This window comes from Petromyzon marinus, unplaced genomic scaffold (genome assembly GCF_048934315.1).
Source record: "Petromyzon marinus isolate PM22_M1 ecotype Great Lakes invasive population unplaced genomic scaffold, UKy_Petmar_22M1.pri1.0 PM_Scaffold_26, whole genome shotgun sequence".
Taxonomy (NCBI): domain Eukaryota; kingdom Metazoa; phylum Chordata; class Hyperoartia; order Petromyzontiformes; family Petromyzontidae; genus Petromyzon; species Petromyzon marinus.
The window spans coordinates 501817-526372 of NW_027423235.1; the positions used below are offsets into that span (position 1 = coordinate 501817).

Sequence of the window (24556 nt, forward strand, 5' to 3'; positions counted from 1 at the left end):
GCAGATCACTGTTATAATTCAGTGGGCTCACATGACATTGACTTCTCCAAGACGGACATTCTCTCCAAGCCATCCGGCTACCATGAGAGATTCGTTCATGAGGCCATCCACATATACAAACACAGAAACAATTTCAACCGAGAAGATGGATTCTGGCTTAGTAACCATTGGAAAGACGTTATAAACCATTTTGGTACTTAATTGATTGTATTTTATGGTGACTTTCAGATCGCAGTCCATTCGCTGCCACTGCCTCTTAATACCTTTCACACGACAGTCAATGGTATGGTTTATAGCAGGGGTGTCCAAACTTTTTTTCCCGAGGGCCACATACAGAAAAATATACGAAGGATTGGGCCACTCATTAGATGTGAGGTATACTGCCTCACTTCTCATGCACTAATATTGTCAAAATCAATCAAATGCAGGTAAATTACGTTTGATTATTGAACATGTTTGAAGAAAAAAAGCCTCCATCATAGCTCTTCATTAGTAGATTTAAATTTTATTTTTTACAAAAAGGTTGGCAGGTAATTCTCTCAGTGACAGCCTCAGATTGGTTCTTAGGGTGCTGATCCCCCTTCATTGTCCACATGAAGGGAGAGCCAAGAAGACAAATAGGGGATGTGGATATTTCAAGCTTATTACACAAATACATTATTGGGCTTGTTAACACATCAACTAACGTTTGTTAAAAAAATTGTCATCAACTTTAATTGACTGAATTTATGAAGTAATTGGGCTTATTAACAAATGAAAACGGTGTGTATATTTTTAACTCACCTGTAATGGGAATAATGTTACGCTCAGTGGGAGCAGTGATGCTGCGCTTTGGTCTGAAGGATAGCTGGCAGGTCAGGAGTAAGTTTGGTGGTTGAGATGCGAAGGACGTCACGGAGATGGCTGTCGGTCGTTCTGGTTCTCAGCCTGCTTTTGTTCAGCGTTAACAGAGAGAATGTCTGCTCACATATGTATGTTGAGCCGAACAGACTCATGCCCACATATGTATGTTGAGCCGAACAGACTCATCATTCGTTTTGCATGGCGTCTCGTCAGAGGAAACTTGGCCTTTTCCAACCTCCGGTAGAAGTCAGGTAGGGAGAGAAGCTGATGCTGATTCTTCAGAGAATCATCACACTGAATTTCGATCAGTTCTAATTGCAGACTCTCCTCCACTTCTTTTGCATCCATTGAAAACGGAGCCGCAAACAGTGTGATTTCCTTCTCAATGACAGAAAAATCTTGGAAGCGCTGACTGAATTTTGTCATGAGAGATGTGGTCACAGACACATATTCTCCCATTTTTGCAGAGAGCTTGGCATTTGGAAATGCGCATTGATTTCGGTCAGCGTGGGGAAGTGCGCTACATTGAAGTTGCGCAGTTGTGACTCGAAGAGACGGAGCTTCGCACGGAATGCTTTCATGTGCACATACAGCTGTGGTACCAGCTGCTGTTTGCCTTGTAGTCTCTTGTTCAGGGTGTTGAGATGATCAGTGAGATCAACTAAAAAAGCCAGGCCTGCCAACCATAAAGGGTCACTGATCTCATGGAGAGGTCTGCCCTTTTCTTTCAAAAACTTGTCGATATTTGATCTCAGGGAATAAAACCACTGCAGCACGGAGCCGTGACTGAGCCAGCGCACTTGAGAATGGTAGAGTAGGTCCCCGTATTCAGCATCGACATCAGAGAGGAACGCTTGCAATTCTCTGTGGTAAAGCCCTCGGGCCATAATTTTTTGACATTTTTCACAACTGTGTTCATCACATCGCCAAGCTGGATTATCTTGGCACAGAGGGCTTCTTGGTAGATGATACAGTGCATTTTAACAGTCTCACCTCCGCTCTCCTGCACCTTGGCACTCACCATAGAAGCCATTCCTTTGCGCTCGCCTGTCATTGCTGGAGCCCCATCCGTTGTAATTCCACACAGCTTGTCCCATTTAAGTCCAGCCTGGTTAATTGAATCTGACACAGCTTCAAACATGTCCTTCCCAGTTGTTGTCCCCTTTAGACTCCGAAGATCAAGCACTTCCTCCGTAATGCAAAAATTCTCATTAACTCCCCACAAAAAAATTAACAGCCGTGCAGTGTCCGTGGCATCTGTGCTCTCATCACATGCAATCGAGTAAAAATCGAAAGCACAAGCTTTATCTGACACTTGCTGTTTTAAGTTAGCCGACAAGTCTTCAATTCGCCGCACAACCTTATTTCTGGACATACTAACATCGTTAAAATCCTGCATTTTCTCCAGGCACATTCCCACGACTTTAGTGAGGCACTGTTTGATGAAGTCACTGTCTGAGAAAGGTTTCCCGTGTAGGGCAATGAGTTGAGCTACTTCATTGCTGGCTATTGTTGCATTTTCTTGAGCTTTGTTAGCACGGAAAAAAAACCCTGCTGCTGCGTTAGCAGGCTAGCTTGCCATTTGCTTTACCTTCTTTCTCCGCTCGGCGCCAGTGTAGGACGTGAAGGTCTGATGTTTCGTTTCATAATGCCGTCGTACATTGTACTCTTTCATCACGGCAACACTCTCATTACAAATCAAACAAACACACTTCCCCTTGGTTTCAATGAAAAAAAATTCATTTTTCCACCGAGTCTGAAATTTTCTGCACTCGCTTGCAATCTTGCGTCTCTTCGGTTCCGGCATTTCTGGTGACCCTGAGCAAATGTTTTCTTCGATTGCTTGCTTTGTGGAGACGCTGCCTTGTTCAAGACAATAGCGCCATCTAGTGTTTAAATTAAGAAATGCAATACAGTGGGCCATAGTCCATTATATTTTTAAACTTTGATACGGGCCAATTAAAAATGGATGGCGGGCCGCAGTTGGCCCGCGGGCCGTAGTTTGGACACCCCTGGTTTATAGCATGTTATATAATAATAAATAGTATAACATTGTAATGTTTAACATAATTCATAAGGCAATATATAGTATTGTAATTTTATAGTGAATATATGTGTGGTATACAGTAGGGTTGGTAGAATAATACATAGTGTAATATTACAAGTCTAATATTTTACAGTCTAAAGTATAGGGTAGTCTAAAGTAACTCATTGTATAATTCAAGGGTGGGTTTGTCTGTGGTAGTGTATATTACGGTGTATAGTTGTGTAATGTAGGAAAAAGTTTATTTGGAGACATATCAATATGCATAATGTTAGAGCTTACATTGGGCTGTGTATACGATATTATACAATGTAGTTTAGATTGGAAGCTATAACGTTACAATGTATAGTAGTCTAGTTTATGGCATGGTTGTAATGCAACACAGGACAGAGCAGCACATCGTGGCTGTTTTTCCCCCCTCCTCCGTTCCGAGCATGGATGGACTCGTCAGTCTGAACGAGGCTCGTCGCTCTCCGTGGTGCTAACGTTGGAAAGAAGGAAAAAACCGCCACCCATTTTTTTCGCCATATGGCATTGTAATGTATAACGACTTATTGTTAGTAGCTCAGCTGATGGAGAGTATATAGAGTTTATTGATAACATTGATGTAGTTTGTATTTTAGTTTTTTTTATTAGTTTACTATATGGTATTCATTAGATAGTGTAGTGTATACCCAGTTACTTTATGTTTATAGCTCAATTTATTGTAGAATATATTGAGTACATTTATTATATTGATGAAGTTTCTACTTAGTTTTTTTTCACATCTGTTTATTGTATGATAGTTGGGTAGTTGCAGTCCTTTAGCGTCCATATATTAAATGCCTCTGTTGAGATGGAAACTTTGACTTTAACATAGCTATTTCCGTGACCAGTCACATGCTAATCCCTCACATTAACATCATCCTAATCTCCCAGTTACATGCTAATTTCTGACTTTAACACCCTGCTGATCCAACACTTTAACGCAGCTATTTCAATGCTAAATTATCCTGTTTGATATGTAAACTCCTTTGTCAAGGCGCTTTACCTCTCCCACCTAGTTTAAACGACACTGCGAATCTTAGCAGCAGTCATTGAAGTGCTGTCGTCCCGACAGTTCTGTTCCTTCACCTGAAGAAGGCTACTTGTGTTGTGGCCGAAACGTCGTGAAAATTTAATTTTTTATTACGTTTTATTTTTTTTATTTTATTTCCATTCTACGTTACTTTACCGAAAGAACCAAGAAGATGAATCCCTGCAGTCACGAAAGCTTTAAATCTGAACTTTACGCAATTAAAAATCATAGTGTAAGATAAGACTACAATCGTTGTCTGCTGTGAGGATCTTCTGTACTCAGGGCCCCGAATGTTTGTGGCAAGTGAAAGTTTGTCTCAGCAAAATATAAGATTTCTCACAGTAGCATACTGTATGACCACACGTCGCTCTGCACCTTGTAGAGCCCATGGAACATGCTTTCTGAAGACATACACTTTACAGGCAGAGGCACCTAATGGACATGACCGCATGGCCACAAGCACAACAACAATACGTTCAGTAAATTCAGTTCAGGGCGATGCTTCGCGATTCGTCATACGTTTTTTGCGTGAGGCCACATATTCATCTGGCCAAATTAGCGTCATCTAGCCCTCCACTACCCTGAAGTGTTAAATGTGTAGTGACATCACGGGATGTCACTGTGTAGTGCCGGCCCTAGAGAGGCACGGCGTGCGGTGTATTGACATCGCGGATACCACTATGGTGTGGGTGTAGTACTGGCCCTAGAGGGGCTCGGTCAGCGCTGATTGATCAGCTGGATGGCATCACGCTTGGCGTGCAGTGCCAGCCCGACAGGATAGGGTGTGGGAATGCCGGCCGTATGAAAGGGGTTACAAAAGGCCATGGCACTCTGGTTGACCCGAGAGGACACGTGACCGGTTAAGTCTACAAAGGGGCCCCAAGTGGGGGCTAGGGGTGGTCACGTGGTCGGGGTCCAGATCCTGCTGCTCGAGGATTCTAGAAGGTGGTCGTGGCCAAGGGCGGAGCCAGCCACGCCACAGAGAATATAAGCCGGGTCCCCCAGAGGGACCGGCGTTGTTGTTCATCTTGAAGAAACCTTTGTCTGCGTCTACGTTCTACCGAGTCTCCAACACGTGGACCTGGACCCGAGCTGTGGTCCCGGTCTGTCGTAGCTAGTCATGTTGTAATTAGTGTAGTTAGCCTGGTGGTCACCACCACAGGTTATTCTGGGCCAGAGTTACCCCGTGTACCACATGGTGGGGGGGGGAGGAGGAAGGCGATTTGTGAAATTGCCCCATATTTTAAACTATCGGCAGAGCAGAGAGATTGAATCCAATTACCGACCTCTAGATTGCAAGTCTAGGGTGGGGGGGCCATTGCACCACCATGTGTGGCAGCACCCCCCACTCTTTTTTCTTAGGGGCTGTGCAAAATAAAATAAAAACATTGAGTACAATTAAAGTGATGGGCCTTCTATCCCGATGATGGTGATGACATTGGCGATACTGATAATGATGCTGATGATGCTAAGTAAGGTTAGGACTCACATTGCCCTTCACGTATTTGGGGTCAGTGTGGACGTCCCGTTCCAGCCCAAAGTCGCAAATTTTGGTGATGTGTCGATGCGTTACCAGCAATTTCCTCGCAGCCAGGTCCCCTGTTGTATCTGTGTTCCCCCCTACTTGGGTGTCTGTATATACATCTGGGGTTATGTGTTTCCTCTCTCTCGTAAATTTAGCTCTTCTGTACCTGATGATGGCTGCTTGTGTTGCAACCGAAACGTCGTACGCTATTTAGTTTTTTTTATTATTTCTTATTTATACGTGACTTTACCGAAAAAAACTAAGAGTAATTCCTGCAGTCACGAAAGCTTCGAATCAAGTCTGAACTACCTCTACGGGGAGGTATGAGGTTTGTGTCTTTGTGTTGTCTCTGCTTGTGTATCTGCCTTTGTTTCTTGGCTTGGATTTGTGTCTCTGTGCTGTCTCTGCCTGTGTGTGGGCCTTGGTGTTTTCGAGTGTGTGCTGCTGCACCCCCTTTGCTCCATGCATACCTCATGCTAAATTGTCCCATTGTCTCTCAGCCTTACCTTCTCTGCCTATTTAAGGCGACTTCACTGTGTGCATGTCTGTGCTGGTCCGCTCTACTTGGATGTCTATGTGTGTGTGCGCGGTCTGTATTTTAAATTTCATACTTAACTTGCAATTTAGCAATCTTTGAAATAGCGTAATCAACCAGACTATGCGTTAATTGTGTTTTGACCGACCGTCTGTGTTGCTTTATATGGTTTCCAAATGTTGCTAAACCCTGTTTGTTTGGTATGCTTCTCTCTCTGTGTCCCCTGTTGTATCTGTGTTAGTTCCACCCTACTTGTGTCTGTATATACATCTGGGGTTATGTTTCCTCTCTCTCGTAAATTTAGCTCTTCTGTACCTGATGATGGCTGCTTGTGTTGCAACCGAAACGTCGTACGCTATTATGTTATTTTATTATTTCTTATTTTTACGTGACTTTACCGAAAAAAACAAAGAGTAATTCCTGCAGTCACGAAAGCTTTGAATCAAGTCTGTAGTGCCTCTTGTTAAACAGTGCTTCAGTTAAACAGGAATATTAATAAATCTAGCAGCCATGACTTGAAAAGTAACAAATTTACATTTTGGGTGGCACTCTAAATCGTCCGGTAAATCGTGTCGCCAATTATAATGTCTGCGTTTATCTGCGCGTGTCTGTGTACCCCCAGTGGAGGAATACGTGCGCAGCTTGCTGGACAACCCTGAGTTGATTGACCGTCTGGCACTGGCCTCGGAGCAGGTGAGACTCCGTATGCGTGCATCAGCTCTGCCCCCCCTCATATTTTTGGTGCGGGCCTGTACCCTTGTCCGACCCCTCACTTCCGCGTTGCATCCAGCTGCCTCACTGAAGAAAGGGACACTTGCCTTGCGCTGAGTACGACGTTTCGCTGGTTGTAATCGCCAGGGAAACGATATACTCGATTTGTAAGTGTTGTGGGTTTACTCTCCAATACACTGGCGTGCTGCAGTAGTAACTAATTGACACGTTTTGTTTTACGTAACAAACCTTACTAATTGGCTGTACCTGGTTAACTACACACATTTACGCGCTCTTACCCAAAAAACCTTTATTATGGATATTGGTCGCGATAGAATACGTGTTAAACAGCTCCCTTTTAGAACGTCTCATCCTCACCAGCAATGGTCAATCAATCAAATAAATCCTAGATTCATAACGTGGCATATTTAGCAAAAAGCAGAGACGGAAGGGTGAAACTCTAGAGGTAGCTCTATGATATCCGCTTTTGTGGAACGTTCTCTAACACGGATGGCCGTACTGCTCTGAGATAAATCAGACTGGATCCTTCGTCTCGTTACGTGATGGCGGTTGCAAAATTGTTGTTGACGCCTGCATGTGCCGTGCGTGTGCTGTGTACGTGTGCAGGATGTGGTGGAGTCCCGGGTAATCTTCCCCGAACATCTCCCGCTGTCCCAGCTGCAGCAAGGTGTGCGCTCCGGCCGGTTTGTCCAGGGAACCTTCCTTGCGAGTCGTGAGAATTACCTGGAGGGGACTCTGAGGGTGCGAGGGGACGGTGACAGTGATAAAGAGGTACACGTTTCACAAGCCTGCGTCTGGAAGGAACAATGCTGTCCGATCGTATCTGTGTGAGTTTTAAAAACTAATTTATAATTAAGCAGTGGCATAGCGTTCTTGGCATGAGCAGTAGCTCTTAACCTTTACTGCAAGGCTGCAGTAAAGGTTAAGAGCTACTGGGCTAAAATATTTGTATTTTGAACGTCTTTTGCACCCTACGTAGGTGTCATAGCCTGGCTCCTGCCCCCCCGGCCTGTGAGTCTTGGTGCAGTTGCACTGCCTGCACACTCGATAGCTACGCCACCACAACTACAGTATATACGTTAATTGTGACTACTTTAATAATAGGGTTTTTCCCTTTTTTTTCTGGCAACAAAACTGAAACCTTTTACAAGGAATCATGTGTGCATTAACCACAATACTTGTGGTCAAAATGCAAACAAAAAACACACTATGATAATATATGCATTGTCCTTGAGACGGATTGGTTCACACCAGGGACGGCTTTCTTTTGAGCCTCGACCCAATTGGTGCGAGACCAGAGGACGCCAAAAGGCGTACGCATATATTGCAAATATTATCAGTGTGTTTTTGTTTGCATTTTGACCACAAGTATTGTGGTTAATGCACACCTGATTCCTTGTAAGAGGTTTCAGTTTTGTTGCCAGAAAAAAGGGGAAAAACCCTATTATATTTTGGTACTGGCAAAGGAGGTCTAATGATGGTTGTGACTACTTTGTTAACAAAATGAATGGTCTATTTCCACCTCCAAAATGTAACGTTAAATAACAATTAGGTACATTGGCCCTTTGTTGGAAAAAAAAAAACCCAGTCTAGAAATTGCCCTACTTGAACATATGTTACTGAAAAACATTGGTTTCAGAAGATTCATGGGCTCATAGTCCTACATTTTAAATTGTTTATTCGTGGTATTAAAACTCTTGTACAGTAAAACCTTGGATTGCGAGCATAATTCGTTCCGGAAACGTGTTTGTAATCCAAAGCACTCGTATATCAAAGCACTCGTATATCAGTTGTGATCACGTGACGCTCGGCAGTACAAAGCTGCTCGTATTGCAAGACCCTCACTCGTTTATCAAATTAATATTTATTAAAAATTTTGCTTGTCTTGTAAAACACTCACAGACCAAGTTACTCGCAATCCAAGGTTTTACTGTATATGCTGCTCTCTAACAGCACTTGGCCCAGCGGTCTGTTAAGACTATACGGGGGATCTTTTTTGTCTGCGTGCAGGTGTTGATCCAGGGGCTGCAGCATTTAAACCGCGCGATGCACGACGACATCGAGTGCGTGGAGATGTTCCCCGAGGAGCGCTGGGTTGCCCCCTCCTCGCTGGTCCTGCACGATGAGGGCGTCGCAGGGGACGTTGCAGAAGAGAGTGAAGAGGATGTGGTGAGTGGAGCGTCAACACTGCCGAACCAAAATCAAACCCAGACACCTGCAGTGTGCGTGTCTCTCTCCCCGTGGTCGCATGGATTTTTCTCCAGGTCCTCCGGCTTTTCCCTCCACAGTTACAATCTGACATGCACTTAGAGTATGTGGCTGCTATCAATTTCAAATGTGATAAGATACTTCACTGAACGATCATTTGTGACCAGGTCACTTAAAAAGAGCTATAGAGCTCTCAGGGTCCTTACCTGGTAAAGTTATTTAGTTTATAGTTTTTAAATAGTTTTAATATAAATTTTGATTTAAAGCTTTCGTGACTGCAGTAATTCATATTCTTAGTTTTTTTTCGGTAAAGTCACGTTGAAGGGAAACAACAAAATAATAAAATATATAAAACAATAAAAAAATTCTCACGACGTTTCGACCATAACTCAAACGGTCGTCTTCAGGTGTGTTGGTTTGCATAAATTTATTTTTAAATGGCGCATTTATTTATTTATAAAAACGTTAGCGCCACGCGCAACGATTTGGCAGTTTATTTAGGACTAGCCCATCTATATTCTGAAAAGAGGAGGGGGGAGACGAAATTTTTATAATGTATGCTGTCTGAAAGCCACTGTAAGCGTGAACAATCAATTAAGACCTGAAATGGTTTATCAAATCTTTCCAATGATTGCTAAGATAGAATCCATCTTCTCGGTTGAAATTGTCTCTGTGCTTGTATATGTGGATAGCCTCATGAACGAATCTCTCATGGAAGCCAGATGGCTTACAAAGAACCTCTGTCTTGGAAAAGTCAATGGCATGTGAGCCTACTGAATTAGAACAATGATCTGCCACGGCCGAGGTGTTGGTCCTACCGTGTTTAAGGTCTGCTTTGTGTTCACGAATGCGGTCCGAGACATGGCGTTTGGTTTCTCCAATGTAACTACTACCACAGAGGCAACTTAGTTTGTAGACACCAGGGTATTGTATGTCCGGAATCACATCTTTTACAGACGGAACCAGATCACGGATTTTATGTAATGTGTTGAAACGGACCTGGATCTTGTGTTTATTCAGGATTTTGGAGATCTTTTTTGTGACCCCCGCAATGTAGGGTAAAGTGATGGTTTTGAAAGGCTCCTCAAGAGGGTTCTTCTTCATGGTTTGAGTGATAGCTTTGCGGATTGTATAGTCGGAGTAACCATTAGCCCTAAGAGCTTGGTGTACGTGCTTGAGTTCACTGCTTATGTGTTCCTGGTCGGATATGCATTGGGCTCTATGATACAGAGTCTTGATGAGAGAATTCTTCTGTGATGGATGGTGGTGGGAATCCGGTTTCAGATAAGCATCCGTATGGGTAGCTTTCCTGTAGACAGAGTGGCTCATTGAACCATCAGGTCTCTTTTTAATTAGGACATCCAAAAAAGGTATCTTGCCATCTATTTCGACTTCCATGGTAAATCTGATGGCTGGGTGTATGGAATTGATGTGGTCGAAGAATTGGTCTAGAGCAAGCCGGCCATGTGGCCAGATGACAAAAGTGTCATCCACGTACCTCTTCCATAAGGTTGGGCGCAGAGTGGCAGTCTGGATGGCGTCAGTCTCAAATTTCTCCATGAAAATGTTAGCTATAACTGGAGAAAGGGGGGAGCCCATTGGGGTGCCCTCAGTTTGTTTGTAGAAAGTTCCATTCCAAGTGAAGTATGTATTGGTTAAACAGTGTCTCACCAGGGGGGGTACCTCAGTGTTTAGTCCTTGATGAACCAAGTCTTCAATGATTGCAATGGTGTCAGGTACAGGAACCTTGGTGAATAAGGAAACTACATCAAAACTGATAAGCAGGTCGTCTGGGGACAGGGAAATACCCTTGATTGTCGATACCAGGTGAGTCGAATTTTGTACCACAGAGGTGGTCTTTCCAGTGAAAGGACGCAGGATTTCAGACAAAAAACGAGCTAGTTTGTAGGTGGGGGAGCCGATAGTAGAGACTATGGGACGAAGGGGTGTATCTACTTTATGTATTTTTGGTAAGCCGTATAATCTTGGTGGCCTGGCAGCAGAAGGTTTCAACGAAAACTGTTTAGATTGATCAATTAATGCGGTTGAATCAGAAATTATTTTGTTGGTTTGTGTGACGAGGCTGTTGGTGGGATCTCTTTTTATTTTTGTATAACTACCATCGTCGAGTAATTCTTTAATTTTGTTGTTGTATTCTATTTTATCCATGATGACAGTAGCATTGCCTTTGTCAGCTGAGAGGACTACAATATCATTCCTCTTTTTTAATTTATATAATTCAAAACGCTCATCTTTGCTGAGGTTGCTAGCTGGCATCTTAGCGTTTTTGAGGGTTGCAGCGATTTCAGATCTTGCTACGTCTGCAGCGATGTGACCCAGGCCCCTGAGAGCAACGTCTACTTGGGCAATTATATCATTAACTGGTATGTGTTTAGGTGTGACTGCAAAGTTTAGACCTTTAGCTAAAACGGATTTCAGACTATCGGAAATAGAACTGTTACTGAGATTAATTACGACTTTGTTAACGTCTAACTATAAATGCACCGTTTAAAAATAAATTTATGCAAACCAACACACCTGAAGACGACCGTTTGAGTTATGTTCGAAATGTCGTGAGAATTTTTTATTGTTTTATATATATTTTATTATTTTGTTGTTTCCCTTCAACGTGACTTTACCAAAAAAAAAAAACTAAGATTATAGTTTTAACATAGTTTAAACAAAGAATAACAACAAAAACTCAACCACTTCAAGAGAGACCTTAAACATAATGAACACCGTGTGACCAGACAACAATCCACATTAGAGATGCTGTTAGCTTGATTTTGCGTTTATTAAATGACTTTACATTACATTACTTCAAAATCAAGTCAGGAGTGCTAATCATTTCATACTATTTTTGTATGTACGTAGGGGTTATTTGACCATACTTCGATGCGGGTTGCTGAACGGGGGGGGGGGCATAGATCAGGAGCATAGAAGGACAGGACAACAGTTCATTTTGCTGTACTGCGCTCTGCTGCCTGCCATTTTGGCGCAGAGCCTATACCACCTGTTATGCATATCCAGGCTCAACACGGTGGCGCTTCCACGGTCTGAGCTCCTTTTTAATGTTTATTTTAATTAACTTAATTAGAACTCAAGAGATCAGGACACGTATCATTTGCGAGAGTGACCTGGGTCACAGGGTGGCCTCTATATTGAAAACTAATTTCTTTAGAACTGCTTTTTGTATTTAGATTGTTGTCCTTTCCGCGCACCTCCGATTAGCATGGTTGGCTGTGTACGGTGCGAAATAAGTTCTACATGCATACATACCACAGTGACAAAATGCAAAACATAATAAAGTACAGCAATGAAGTTAATTGAAATTGGCACGCAAACAACTGTGGTTTATGAAAAGTCGACAATATTGCACAAACATAAACAAGTGTTAGATATTAAATCGCATGTAGTGCAAGTTGGCTTGGGCAGATTATTTATAGGCTGATCATTGCACAGTTATACTTATTAAAACGTTACGTAAACATTAAACACATATAGGGTGACTGATGTGCTAAGCAGGTAAGAGAAAATGTCAATCAGTGAAATCATAAAGAATCGAGAGATTAAGCATCAAATTGTGAATTAGATGGGAGGGTAACCTTTGTTGTAGATAATATTGGTCGCAAAAGCTTACGCGTTTTTTTTTAAACGTGTGGTATCTGATGGGCGTGTTCCGGTTGATTCTATCAATCGCCAGAACTGTTTTAACTTATAAATATTTACGGAGGACTCCTCACTGTGATCTTTTGTCATTTTAACAAAGCGTCAGTCTCATTATTGACATTGATGAGACACAGCATGAAACCACATCCGCAGGTTAAGCGCTATTGTTTTGGATTGCTCCTTCCCCTTCAAGCCAAATTGTATTGTGTTATGCAGTGAGTTGGTTAAAAAAATAGTTATTTCATTATTTCAGTGTGTGAGAGAGACGCTACTGTGGTGAGTGCTCATTTGAGTTTGCGTTGTCATCTCCCGGTGCTATCCCAGCTGCTGCTGCTGTCGTCGCTCTTGCTTAGATTACGCAACACGATGTTTGTCCTTTGTTTTGGTCTCCAGCTGAAAGCCGAAAGTGGGAAGATGCGTCGGCCCACTGGCAAAGTGGTCGGCATCATCAAGCGGAACTCGAGGCCGCTGTGCGGCATGCTCATGCCCAGCCCAATCAAGGAGGTGGGCTGATCTGCATGTGTGTGTGTACGTGTGGGGAGCGGTAATGTAGCGGTTAGCGCGCTGCGCTACGAATCCTGGGACCCGAGTTGGATTATATTTATCGCTCATAACCAATAAACAGCGGCAAATGTCTGAACCTGTCTTGGGCCCTTCCCTAGGTCGACTCGGCCATAAATGAGTCTCTGATGTGGCATGTAAACATCAGCGCTGTGGAGACAAAGGCGGTCGGGCATGGTGCTGGCCGTACCCACCCCGTCGTTTGCCGTACCAGCTTGAATAGGTGTGTGCTGACGGCACTTGCCCAAACAGTTTGTTGAATGCCTTACTGGGGGCTCATTGGGCGTGTTGCAGGCCACCCGCCACCTGTTCACGCCCGCGGACCGCCGCATGCCACGAGTGCGGGTGGAGACAAGACAAGCAGCGTCCCTGCAGGCCCACCGCATCGTGGTGGCCATCGGTGGCTGGCTGCGACACTCCCGCTACCCGAACGTACGACTGCACCGTGACGCCCCGGACGCCGTGACACCTCACCCGTCTGTCCCGTGGTCGGCATCGTCGGGCTCATCCTTCTGTCACTTGACGCGCGGCCACGCGGCTCTGTATGCAATACAGCCGTCGAACCCAAAACACGAACGGTGACACGGTGAATTGGAAGTCAGGGTGGATGAAGTGGCACCACTGTGATATTTTTTTGTTTGAAAGCATGGCAAACTCACCTGTGATTCAACCTAGGTTATTAAGGTGTTGTAAGTTGATAGTCTCAGCCCAGTCACCAATAACTGCACCAAAAACGATATTAAATTTGGTCGTGCACTTCGATTGTTTGATTTCCATCTCTGAGAAAACTACTGCGTTTGACTGCCATGTGATGAACATTACTTTGATTGGCAGAGTGGTTGGAAAAGCACTGCCCCCCTACAATTTGGACTGCATTTCACTTCAATGGATCTTAGAAGTAGCTCTGTTATGTCTGCTCCTGTGGGTCGTCCTTGACCACGAAGGGTTTGTATAGATTGCTTGTCTTGTGCAATACCATTAACACAATGAGAAACAAAATTGGTGAAAAGTTAAATATATTGTTAAGATGTATTCTTTGGGTTGTATCTTTGTTTAAACAGATGTCGGTTAATATTCTGCATAATGTACGTTAGGTACAAGGTTGGCATTGTGGTTGTGCTTTTCATACCTATTTGCCACTGCACAACCGAGCGACACCATGGCTGGCACGGTTTAGTAGGCTGCAGGTTGTTTATCCACTGCAAAAGCGGATCCATGCCATGGACGGTCAATGCTTTGAACAAGTCTAGGCACGTGCAGATGATGCTGTGGTGCCACGTCCCCGTGGTGTACCGACTGCCGTCACACAACGTGTCCCTAGCCCCGCCCCTGGCCCTGCTCGGCCCCCGGATAGATTTGGATGCCTTGTGGGGCCAGCATACTACGGTTTGGTTCTGGTTCGACACGGCAAAAAGCCAGTGGGTGACCACAGACACTTCGAGAGATCTGCACTGTCTGGGTTCCAATGTACCAGTGGAAAAGGGATACCGGTGACGATTGGCCACGTATGTGCATATGCATGTTGAACTTCTTCCGTACCATACGTAGACAACCGTGCTAATCGTCGGTGTGCTTGTGCAGGGCCATTTTGCGCGCTCTCTGGGCGAATGTGGGGATAAGGAGACGGAGACGGAGGTGCTGCTGCTGGAGCACGACGTGCCACACCAGCCCTTCAGCCAGGCCGTACTTGCATGCCTGCCCCCTCTCACGTTCAGCATCACAGCAGAGGTACGCATGAGACGTGTGACGATATGTCAATTCATCGATTGAGTTCAATTCTTACGCCTGCGGTGTGTTGGTGTGTTCGGTCGTGCATGTGAGAATCCTTTACTTCAATGTTCTTTATTACAAGGCCCACGGGCCACTGGTGGCCCCTGGGTGGCCTTTGGTGTGGCCCATGACGTGTGGCCCCCGACGTATAGGCCCCCGACAATAGACAAATGCGAAAACACCCCCCATCATCATCATCGTGCTGTCAAACCGCAATAGTTTCAAGATGTTTGGCCTGCGTAGAATACCTTCTAGAGGACCTCTCTGGAGCTCTCCCTCCAGTCGAGGTCCTTCCGCTGCACTGTCATGAACGAGAAGCCACGGGGCTCTACACCTTTACCGCAGACCGTATATAGAAAAGCCGTCGACCTGAAAGAAAGTCGATGGCTCGGACACATCATCGTAAGAAGAGAGGAAATTCACATCGGAGGAATGAAGGCGATGGACTTATGGAAGCACCAGGGCGGAGACCCAAGAGGCAGGCCTCGAGAGATGCGGATCAAAGTGGTGAGCCAGGATATGGAGGACTTTGCAGTAGCCGTGGAGATGGTCCAGTACATAAATGAATGGAGCAAGGGGACTACAGACTTTTTTCCTATAACGCTGTACTTGCGTTCCTGAAGAACACCGAATTGTGGAAAAATCGCATAATAAATAATATAGGGTAAAGCACAGTCCGCGATAACACGTGAGATGCGTACGCAGGCTTAACAAAGACTTCGGGTACGTGAGTAGCATCTAGAAGCATCCAGAAACATCCCGCCTTGTGTGATGCTACACCGAGGCAACCGTACAACCGCTTATTCTGCCTCGCACAACGCAGTTCTGTTCACTCGATCGCCTTTTATCCAATTCGCATCCATGTTATGAAAAAATGTGTTCCCTAATGCATTCATCGCATTATATCTAATTCACGATATGAAAACACGCAGAGTTATAGGAGAACGGACTGTACTTTCAGAATATTCAGTCGCCTATTGAGAAGATAGAACGCCATTAGAATGAAGTTGGTTTACCCATGTATGGCTCACCCTGTGTTTTGTTTGTTGTAAGGCAGCGTTTTGTTGAACCTGGTGCTGTGTGTGTCCCGTACAAGGACCAGGCTGGCAGGGAGGACCTTCGTGCGTTGTCCATCTGCAGTGTGGATCCTCCAGGCTGCACAGACATCGACGATGCCCTACACTGCAAACCGCTCGACAATGGGAACACCGAGGTATTCATTTGGTGGTGGTAATCGTGGTCACGGTCGCGGTAATTCGTGCCTATTCCTTTCATGGTTTTGTCAATGCTAGCGGAGGTTACAAGGGGAGTTTAAGTGGCACAATGATAAGTGCACTGCACATTCATCCTGTCAAGCTGGTTTAGTTCCAGTCATGGCTAACACCGGTCAGGACTGATTTCAACATGGCTTGGTTCTGGCTTGATCTGCTCCGTTGCCTCCAAAGAAGTATGAGTGGCTCAGCTGTGCCTTGGCTCAGGCTCAGCTCACGGAAATTCTGAGCGTGGCTGGGAGCATGCAGAGATATACGTGGAGGCACAAGGGACACGGAGGCTCAGGGCTGTAACCATGCTTAGAGGCAGCTTGGGTTTTAAGCGTTGCTTTGATGTGGCTTATTGAGAATTAGAATCAGAATATTTATACTGGAGGAATCCAATGAGCTATAAAGCTATTTTTCACATGTCCAGTAGAGGTGGGTAAGAACGTTACAACAACAAACAGTACAAAAACATAATAGTAGTGCAAAGTACAAGAAAGATCAACAAATAACCCAAACACAAACAAATACAACTAAACCATCCCCATCTTACCAGGAAAAGCCCACTGAGGTATTGATTTATTTTTGATTAGTGACCTGGCCACAACTGAATAGCTCAACAAAGTGGCCCATCATTTGGACATTTATAGCAGCCAAAATAATAGAAATAATCTCAATGCATGTTGCGCGAGAGCCAAGCCTGAGCCAAGCCATGGCTAAGACCCCACTGGCCTAAGTGTCCACGTCACTGGCCGAATGCCTGGTTCACAATGAATGCACCAGGTAGTAATGGGTGTGCATTTCATTTCACATTATTGTGCTTTGGTTGGAGTGGCTATGGTGGAGGTTATGCATGCATGTGGAGTGAGCGACTTCCGCCAGACGTCTAGTAGAAGGCGTCTTATTTATTAAAAGCACACAGGGCGATACACTTCGTAACGCGGCTACACCTAGGCTGTACAAACACGCAGCCCATTTGCGTCCTGCGTAGCTACGCTGGCTGGTTGACGAGCGTAGCGGCGGAGACAGAGCTGCTCTTGCAGAAGAACCAGCCACGTGGTCGGAGACGAAGAGATGACGACCGTAGCGACGCAACCAGGACCCAGACCCCACGCTAACAGCCCCGAAGTTCTGATTCGGTGCTCTTTATATCTGCCTGGAGTGGCCAAGCTCCACCTCTGGCCACGCCCCCTTTCTAGAACCTTCTAGGCCCTTCGGGATGGTTCCCGGAGCTTCTCGACTGACTCCGCCGTTGACCTTTACCCCAGATACGCCCCTTCATAATAAGGCATTATGTAATGCAGCTATAACCTTAATTACCCTTACAGGCCGCAGGTATCACCCTGTCATTACACATCCATGCATGTGAGGGTGGTGACGGTGTGTTAATGTGTGTTCTAGGTTGGGGTACACATCGCCGATGTGAGCTATTTTATCCGGCCGGGGAATGCCTTGGATGAGGAGGCATCTCTGCGTGGTACCACAGTTTACCTGTGTGAGAAGGTGAGATGTGGATTTCTTCTTGCCACAATATCAAGTGTTTTACGACCCGCCGATTTCATCCTTTCATTCTTAACTTTACGACATGATGTAAAATATTACGATGTAACGATCATCGCGGTACCAGTTTCCCCACAACTTTGTAATTGTATTTGCCATTTTCATCACATTTTTTTGCGTGCTTTTCAGTACTTCCCGTATGAATAACGATAACTTAAAAATGAATTAGAATTTAAAAAATGTGCAACAACAATGCTAAATATCTCTCATGATGTTTTAAACGAGGTGATTTTTGTGGATTTCTTATAATATGATGTACCGTGACATCATGAGCGGCAGGCTATCGGCGCAGTGGTAACACTCGTGCCTTGCAGCAAGGAGACGCTGGGTTTGATTACTCAACTCTTGTGCCTTTTTGCTTGCAGCTTTGTTTGTTCTCCCCCCTGTTAGTGAATGGGTTTCCTCTGGATTCATCAGATTTCCTCTAAATAAAACCCATACAATCTTAACTGGCATTCGCGAAAACATCCCCTTGCTGAACAGTTACCTGCAGGTGACTTAATCATGTGTGGGTTTGCTTGCAAAACACTCGTTGAGTTGGTGCATATGTATTTGCCAGATTGTGTTTATTGACAGAGAAGTTGTTGCGTTTATGTGTTTGTGCGCCTGCAGAGGATTGATATGGTGCCAGAGTTATTGAGCTCAAACCTGTGTTCCTTGAGATCCAACGTCGACCGGTGAGATGCACCAACAACTGTGAACTCGCGAGTGTGCACATTGCAACCCATACTCAGCAGCTAACGTGCGTTGTTGCCAGGTGCACATGTAATCCCATGATGCGTGGCACTGTTTAAGTGTCATTGTACAGATCCACACAAGCATGTGTACATACATAAGCAGCCAAACCAGGATGGCACAATGGTAACACATGTCTCACAGCAAGAATGGCCTAAGATTGATGCCCGACTTGGTTGCCTTTCCATGTAGATTTTGTATGTTCTCCCCCTATTTAGCATGGGTTGACTCCAGGTTATCAGGTTTCCTCTCATCGCTAACATAAACGTGTTATTACTACTATGATCCTTAACCATGGAAAGCCTCACTGAATCTCATAACTTCGGGAGGGTACTGCAAAGCTTTTGCAGTCGAACAATGGTTGCTACATATATATTCTAGTTGAGTAATTTGTAACAACCCAAACCGGTATTTGGCCAAACATCCCGCTGCTGAAAGAATGACTCGACTACCAAAAACTTGGCAAGACCCTCCTGAAAAAGAGTCTCGAGACTTTGCGAGGCTTTCCTGAGTGAACACTGAGATTGTGAGCACACGTTTTACCAAGAGCATCATCAATTCCAAGGTGATTCCCCCCCCCCCCCCCCCCCCACAGACGTTCAGTTTTTGTAAAACTCTCGTTTGCTTTCACGTGTATTGTATCGGTGCCTTGCTATGTTAGTGCAGTTGAGGTTTCCGGATGGCTGAGAGGTCAGAGCGTTGAGCTTGCACCTCTGAGTTCACAAGTGTAGCGAGATGAAACGGGTTCACAAGTGGTAGTATGTATGTTGAACTTCTTTCGCACCGTACGTAGCCAACTGTGCTAATCGGAGGTGCGAGGTAGGACATGAAAGTAGTGAGTTGATGGTCTCTGTCCAGTCAACAATCACTGCACAAAACACAGGTTTGTTTTTTTAGGTTAGATCGTGTAAATATGTAAATGTGTCATTAAACCCACCCCCACCCGACACAGCCAACTAATAAGGGTTGTCACGTAAACAGAACATGCCAATTCGTCACGAGTACAGCACACCGGTGTGTTGTACCAGTGACGAATTGGCCACGTTCTGTTTATGTGACAACCCTTACTAGTCGGCTGTGTCGGGTGGTGGCGGGTTTAACGACACATTTATGTATTTACACAATCTAACCCAAACAACCTGTATTATGGATGATATTGGTCACGAAAGCCTACGTGTTAAACTCACTGCATGAAAGACCACCAAATTACATTGCACTAAATTTGGTTAAATTCCAGCTTTGAGAATTAAAAAAATATATCAATTTTACTTTCTTTGGGTGAGCGTAACTCTCAGTGGTCATCGGGAGCCACGTAGACATCTGTTGAGTTCTGGCTTGGGCTTGGATCAGGCGTGGGCATTGTGTAATTGCGAGGACCCCATGGTTCACCCGTGGTGTGTTCATCGTATCCCCGCAGGCGTCTCTGACGTACGCAGAGGCTCAGCTAATGATGGACGACGCTGGGCGGAAGGATCCGGTCACCAGCAGCTTGCGTGGCCTCAACTCCCTGCCCAAGATCCTCAAGCAGAGGCACATTCAAAACGGGTAACTCATTGTCAAGATCCTCATCCCCTCCACCGCCACTGGAGCGCTGAGCAGTATTAATGTGTGCACCGCATTTAGTCGATCGGCAGGTCGCCTGTGGCGCGGTAAAGTGTGGTTACTCCCGTGTCTTCTAAGACATCCGGCCAGCGTGGAAGAGTAGGCTAAAATACATTGAGAGGGACTGTAAAAGGGTGTATCCCTAGAGGGGCCGCCTCTTATGGGAGCCCCCTTCTTCCAGCAGTGGCTTGAGCAAGCAATTGCAAGGCTGCACCTGTTGCTTTTTTGACCCCATGATGCATGAGGCTTGGGTGAATATCATGCACAAACAAGTGTTACAGGATTCATACTCTGGTTTTTTTCGGTAAAGTCACGTAGGTAAAACTATAAAATAAAATAACAACTAAATTAAATCATGACGTTTCGGGCGCAACACAAGCATCCTTCTTCAGGTGGGACAACCACAGCCAGAAACAATTGCTGAAGTGGGCAAAAAAGGGCTGTTGTAACAAGAGGCTATATAGGTAAGAGAGTGGGGGGGAGCAAGGGGGGAGAGATAGAGATGGGGGGTGTGGGGTAGGGGAAGTGGGGTGCTGCTAGAGGGATTAAAGGGGCGAGCACGGCAAAATGCCGGGGGGGGGGGAAGTGAGTGGGGCTGGGAGTGGGAGGCTGAAGAAGCTGGAGATGCGGAAATGAAGGCAACAATAAAGAAGTTAAGGTTTTACCTGGTTAATAACATCCTTCTAGATTGGAGTGTTACAGGCTGCTGCGGGGCTACATTGTGGGCAATAGAGGATAATGCAGTGACATAAATTTTTTACTCTTCTTAATGCTCCCATGTCTGTGCTCCCCCACCTTTGCCAACGCGTACTGACCACCACGGTTAAGTACGGTAAAACCACCCCACGACCCGTATGACAGGGGGCGGCCCTCATCCAGCAGTGGATTGACTTAACGAGCTGTGCATGTTCAACTCAAATATCTGAGTTTGTGAAGTGTCTTATATTAAGATTCTGTGTTGTTTTGGCTGGACATGATAATCGCTCATGTCCCTTCTCCACCCATAGGGCATTGACTCTGGCATCCCCTGAGGTCCGATTCCACATGGACAGCGAAACCCATGACCCGATCGACCTGCAGACCAAGGAACTCAAGTGAGTCTCGTCAAGAAGACACCTCCCATGACTGCAATCCGACTGTTGTGCAGACCTCTCTATCAGAATCAAAATATATATTTCTACTGGAAGAATCCGATGAGCTATAAAGCTCTTTTTTCACAGATGTCCAGTTGGGGCAGGTCACAACGTTACAACAACAAACAATACAAGCACACGTTAGGATTGCAAAGTATTGGAAAGGTAATTAAATAACTTAAACAAATATACAAATGAAACTAAACTATTTTTATCTTACCAAGTAAAACCCTGACCACAAATGATAGCTGAACAAAGTGGCTTATCACGTGGGAAATTTATTATCAGCAAAATAATCTAAGATAAAGAATCTTGACCCTTGTGGTTGATGTGTTGTGGTGGCGGAAATGGTGCGTGTACACAGGGAGACCAACTCGATGGTGGAGGAGTTCATGTTGCTCGCCAACATCTCCATGGCGGAGCGCATTGTAGGCGAATTCCCCGAGTGTGCGCTGCTCCGACGCCACCCGGCGCCTCCGCCTTCCAACTACGACATCTTGGTGAAGGCGGCGAAATCAAAGGTAGAGTTAGAACCCCTTTTAACGACCACCCTTGTTAACTAATCGCTTAACAACGGGCCTCCATAGAGCTCAATGTGTAGGCTTAACCGACCATTTCCCTGTTAACGACGGGCTCTTGTAGGTACAGTAAATATGAATTAATGCCACGTAAAAGGAGATTTGACAGTTTGTTCAGATGGACGAGTCCATCTTTGTTCGGAAAAGAGGAGGGGGGAGACAAAAAATAATGGATGCGTTCTGACACCCACCTTAAGCGTGATCAATCAATTAAGACCCGAAATGGCTTATCAAATCTCTCTCCGTGGTGCTAACGTTAAAATAACCGCCACTTTTTTCAAATTTTCTTGTTGTGGTTTTCACACCTGATGATGATTGCTTGTGTTGCAGTCGAAACGTCGTGAGAATTTTATTGTTGTATATTTTTATTATTTTATTGTTTCCCTTCTACGTGAATTTACCGAAAGAACCAAGAATATGAATCCCTGCAGTCACGAAAGTTTTAAATCAAAATGAATTCATGCATTTATTAACAGTGTTTATTTTAATATGATGTGTTTATAATGTTAGTATCTTTATGTATTAATATCCATTGTTTAAATATTATAAAGTACGTTTTTTGGGTGAACAAGGGAAACTTTCGATGCTATCGGAACGAATTAAGCTTTTAACACGTATTTCCTATACTCGCTTAATGACCAAATCCTTTAATGCTCGTGTTCGTGGAACCAATTACCGTCTTTAAGAGGGGTTCTACTGTCTCTAGATTGCTGTTAACCTTCCTTCAATATCATCCTCCTCGCAAGGAATTCAGAGGTCGTCGGGTGGCTCAAATTTTTGTTTGAGGTCTTTTGGTTTAACCGGGTGAAAACTCAAGAGAACATAATAGTCTCATTTGCAAGGGTCACCTGGGTCACCCTATGACCCAGAGATTACAGCTGGGACCCTGGCTTCAAAATTCAGCAGCCACATTGAACATACTGTGTTATCAAGTGTAGGGAGTTGAAGGACTCGGCTCGTTTCCCAGCTACTCCACAGAAATAAGCAACAAAAAACCATCACGATAAATGTAGTACTGTATTTAATTTTAGATAAATTCCAGCAATGAAATGTTGAAATATCAGGTCGACTTATTGTGATGAACATTATGCTCAAAATGGGTGGGAATGTGCTACCCCCTACTGTGAAGCAGAGGTGTCTTGAAACGATGTCAGTATTGGCCTGAGCGAGCAATTGCAGGGCTGCACCTTTTACCTTTATCTTGAGATGTAGCCGTATAGTTTCCACTCGCCCTTAGAGGCAGAACAACTCAAAAGGTGTGACGAACCACAGACAACGCTGGAAGGCAGCCAGGCACTGTGCCAGATGTAGATTAATCCACTTGCTGTACTGCCTTCTCCTGGCAAGCCAGGTTATGGAAACCTGAATGCCCACAGGAAGTGCGCTGAATAACGTTTTTTTTCCAATACACCACAACCCTTGCTGCTTCCCCAGCACTGAACTACAAGCCACGTGCGGGATAGTCACCTCACAAACGCCGGTGTGCCCGATTTTTTTGCGCAGAACATCGAGATCCAGGTGGACTCAGCTAAGGCGTTGGCCGAGTCCCTGGACCGGGCGGCGGTGCCGGGAGCGCCACCATACCTCAACACTCTGCTGCGCATCCTGGCCATGCGCTGCATGATGCAGGCCATCTACTTCTGCTCCGGCATGGAGCCCGACACCCACCACTACGGGCTCGCCACCGCCATCTACACCCACTTCACGTCGCCCATTCGACGGTGACGTGCTCTGGCGTCAGGCACACGCGTTAAATCGACCTTCGCGATTATTGAGGGGACTATGTTGTTGTCTTGGTGTGGTCTGGGACTGTGCTGCCTTTCCCAAGTTTAGGAATTTATTTATTAATTGATGTACTTATGCAATGTTAACTTGTGATTACGGCACACCTCCAATTAGCACGGTTGGCTACGTACGGTGCGAATTAAGTTTAACATACAACTTGTATATCTTTTTTCTATTATTTACTTTTACTGATTTGTTTACCTTTCCTCTTCTTAGCACTCCTATCATATACCTACTGGACATCTGTCAAAACGAGCTTTTATCGCGAATCGGATTTCTCCAGGATAAAGATTCAGATTTTGAGTTATTTTTCTAAAAGGTCCTATAAACGGGAAGTTTGGCCAATTCCTTAAATGGTTGTTTGGCTTGTGTTGGGGAAAAACTAGAGGATCCGGAGAACACCAACGCCTACAAGGAGGGTGACAGTGTTCCACGTGCAGAATCAAGAATCCATTGCCGTGTTGCAGCGGCGGCCAAAAGTGAAATGCAATTCTGCCATGGATCGCTAACGATTTTGTTGTGGATCTTAAATAAGAACACAGATATGAGCAGGCAGCAATTTGCGCTACATCTGTTGACAAATAAAAAAATCCTCAACAAAGAATTAAATTCATACATTAACAAAGATAATTTCCACCAGCAGATGGTGCTAGAACGTGGTATGGCCAGAGTACAGTATTCTATCACAGCGTTAAATCCATCTGAGTCATTGTTTGCATAGCTTTCTGGTGGATCGTCAAACCCGCTGAGATCCACCAGAATGAATCGCGGTGCTTGGTGGATTAATACCGCTGCTCCGTTGGCATCTCGTGGCCATACCGCAGCCTGTATCTACTGTAAATTTAATCTTCATATTAAATAGAGGCTACAACAAATGTGAATATTGTTGTTGTTGTTGTTGTCTCCCTGTACCGTTACAGATACTCGGATGTGATTGTGCACCGGCTGCTGGCCGTGTGCGTG

General features: G+C 44.9%; 1 pseudogene; it reads left to right on the forward strand.

Moving 5' to 3' along the window:
* Positions 1-4734: 4734 nt before the first annotated feature.
* On the forward strand, positions 4735-23533 carry LOC142923064 (exosome complex exonuclease RRP44-like; annotated as a pseudogene).
* The last annotated feature ends 1023 nt before the right edge of the window (positions 23534-24556 follow it).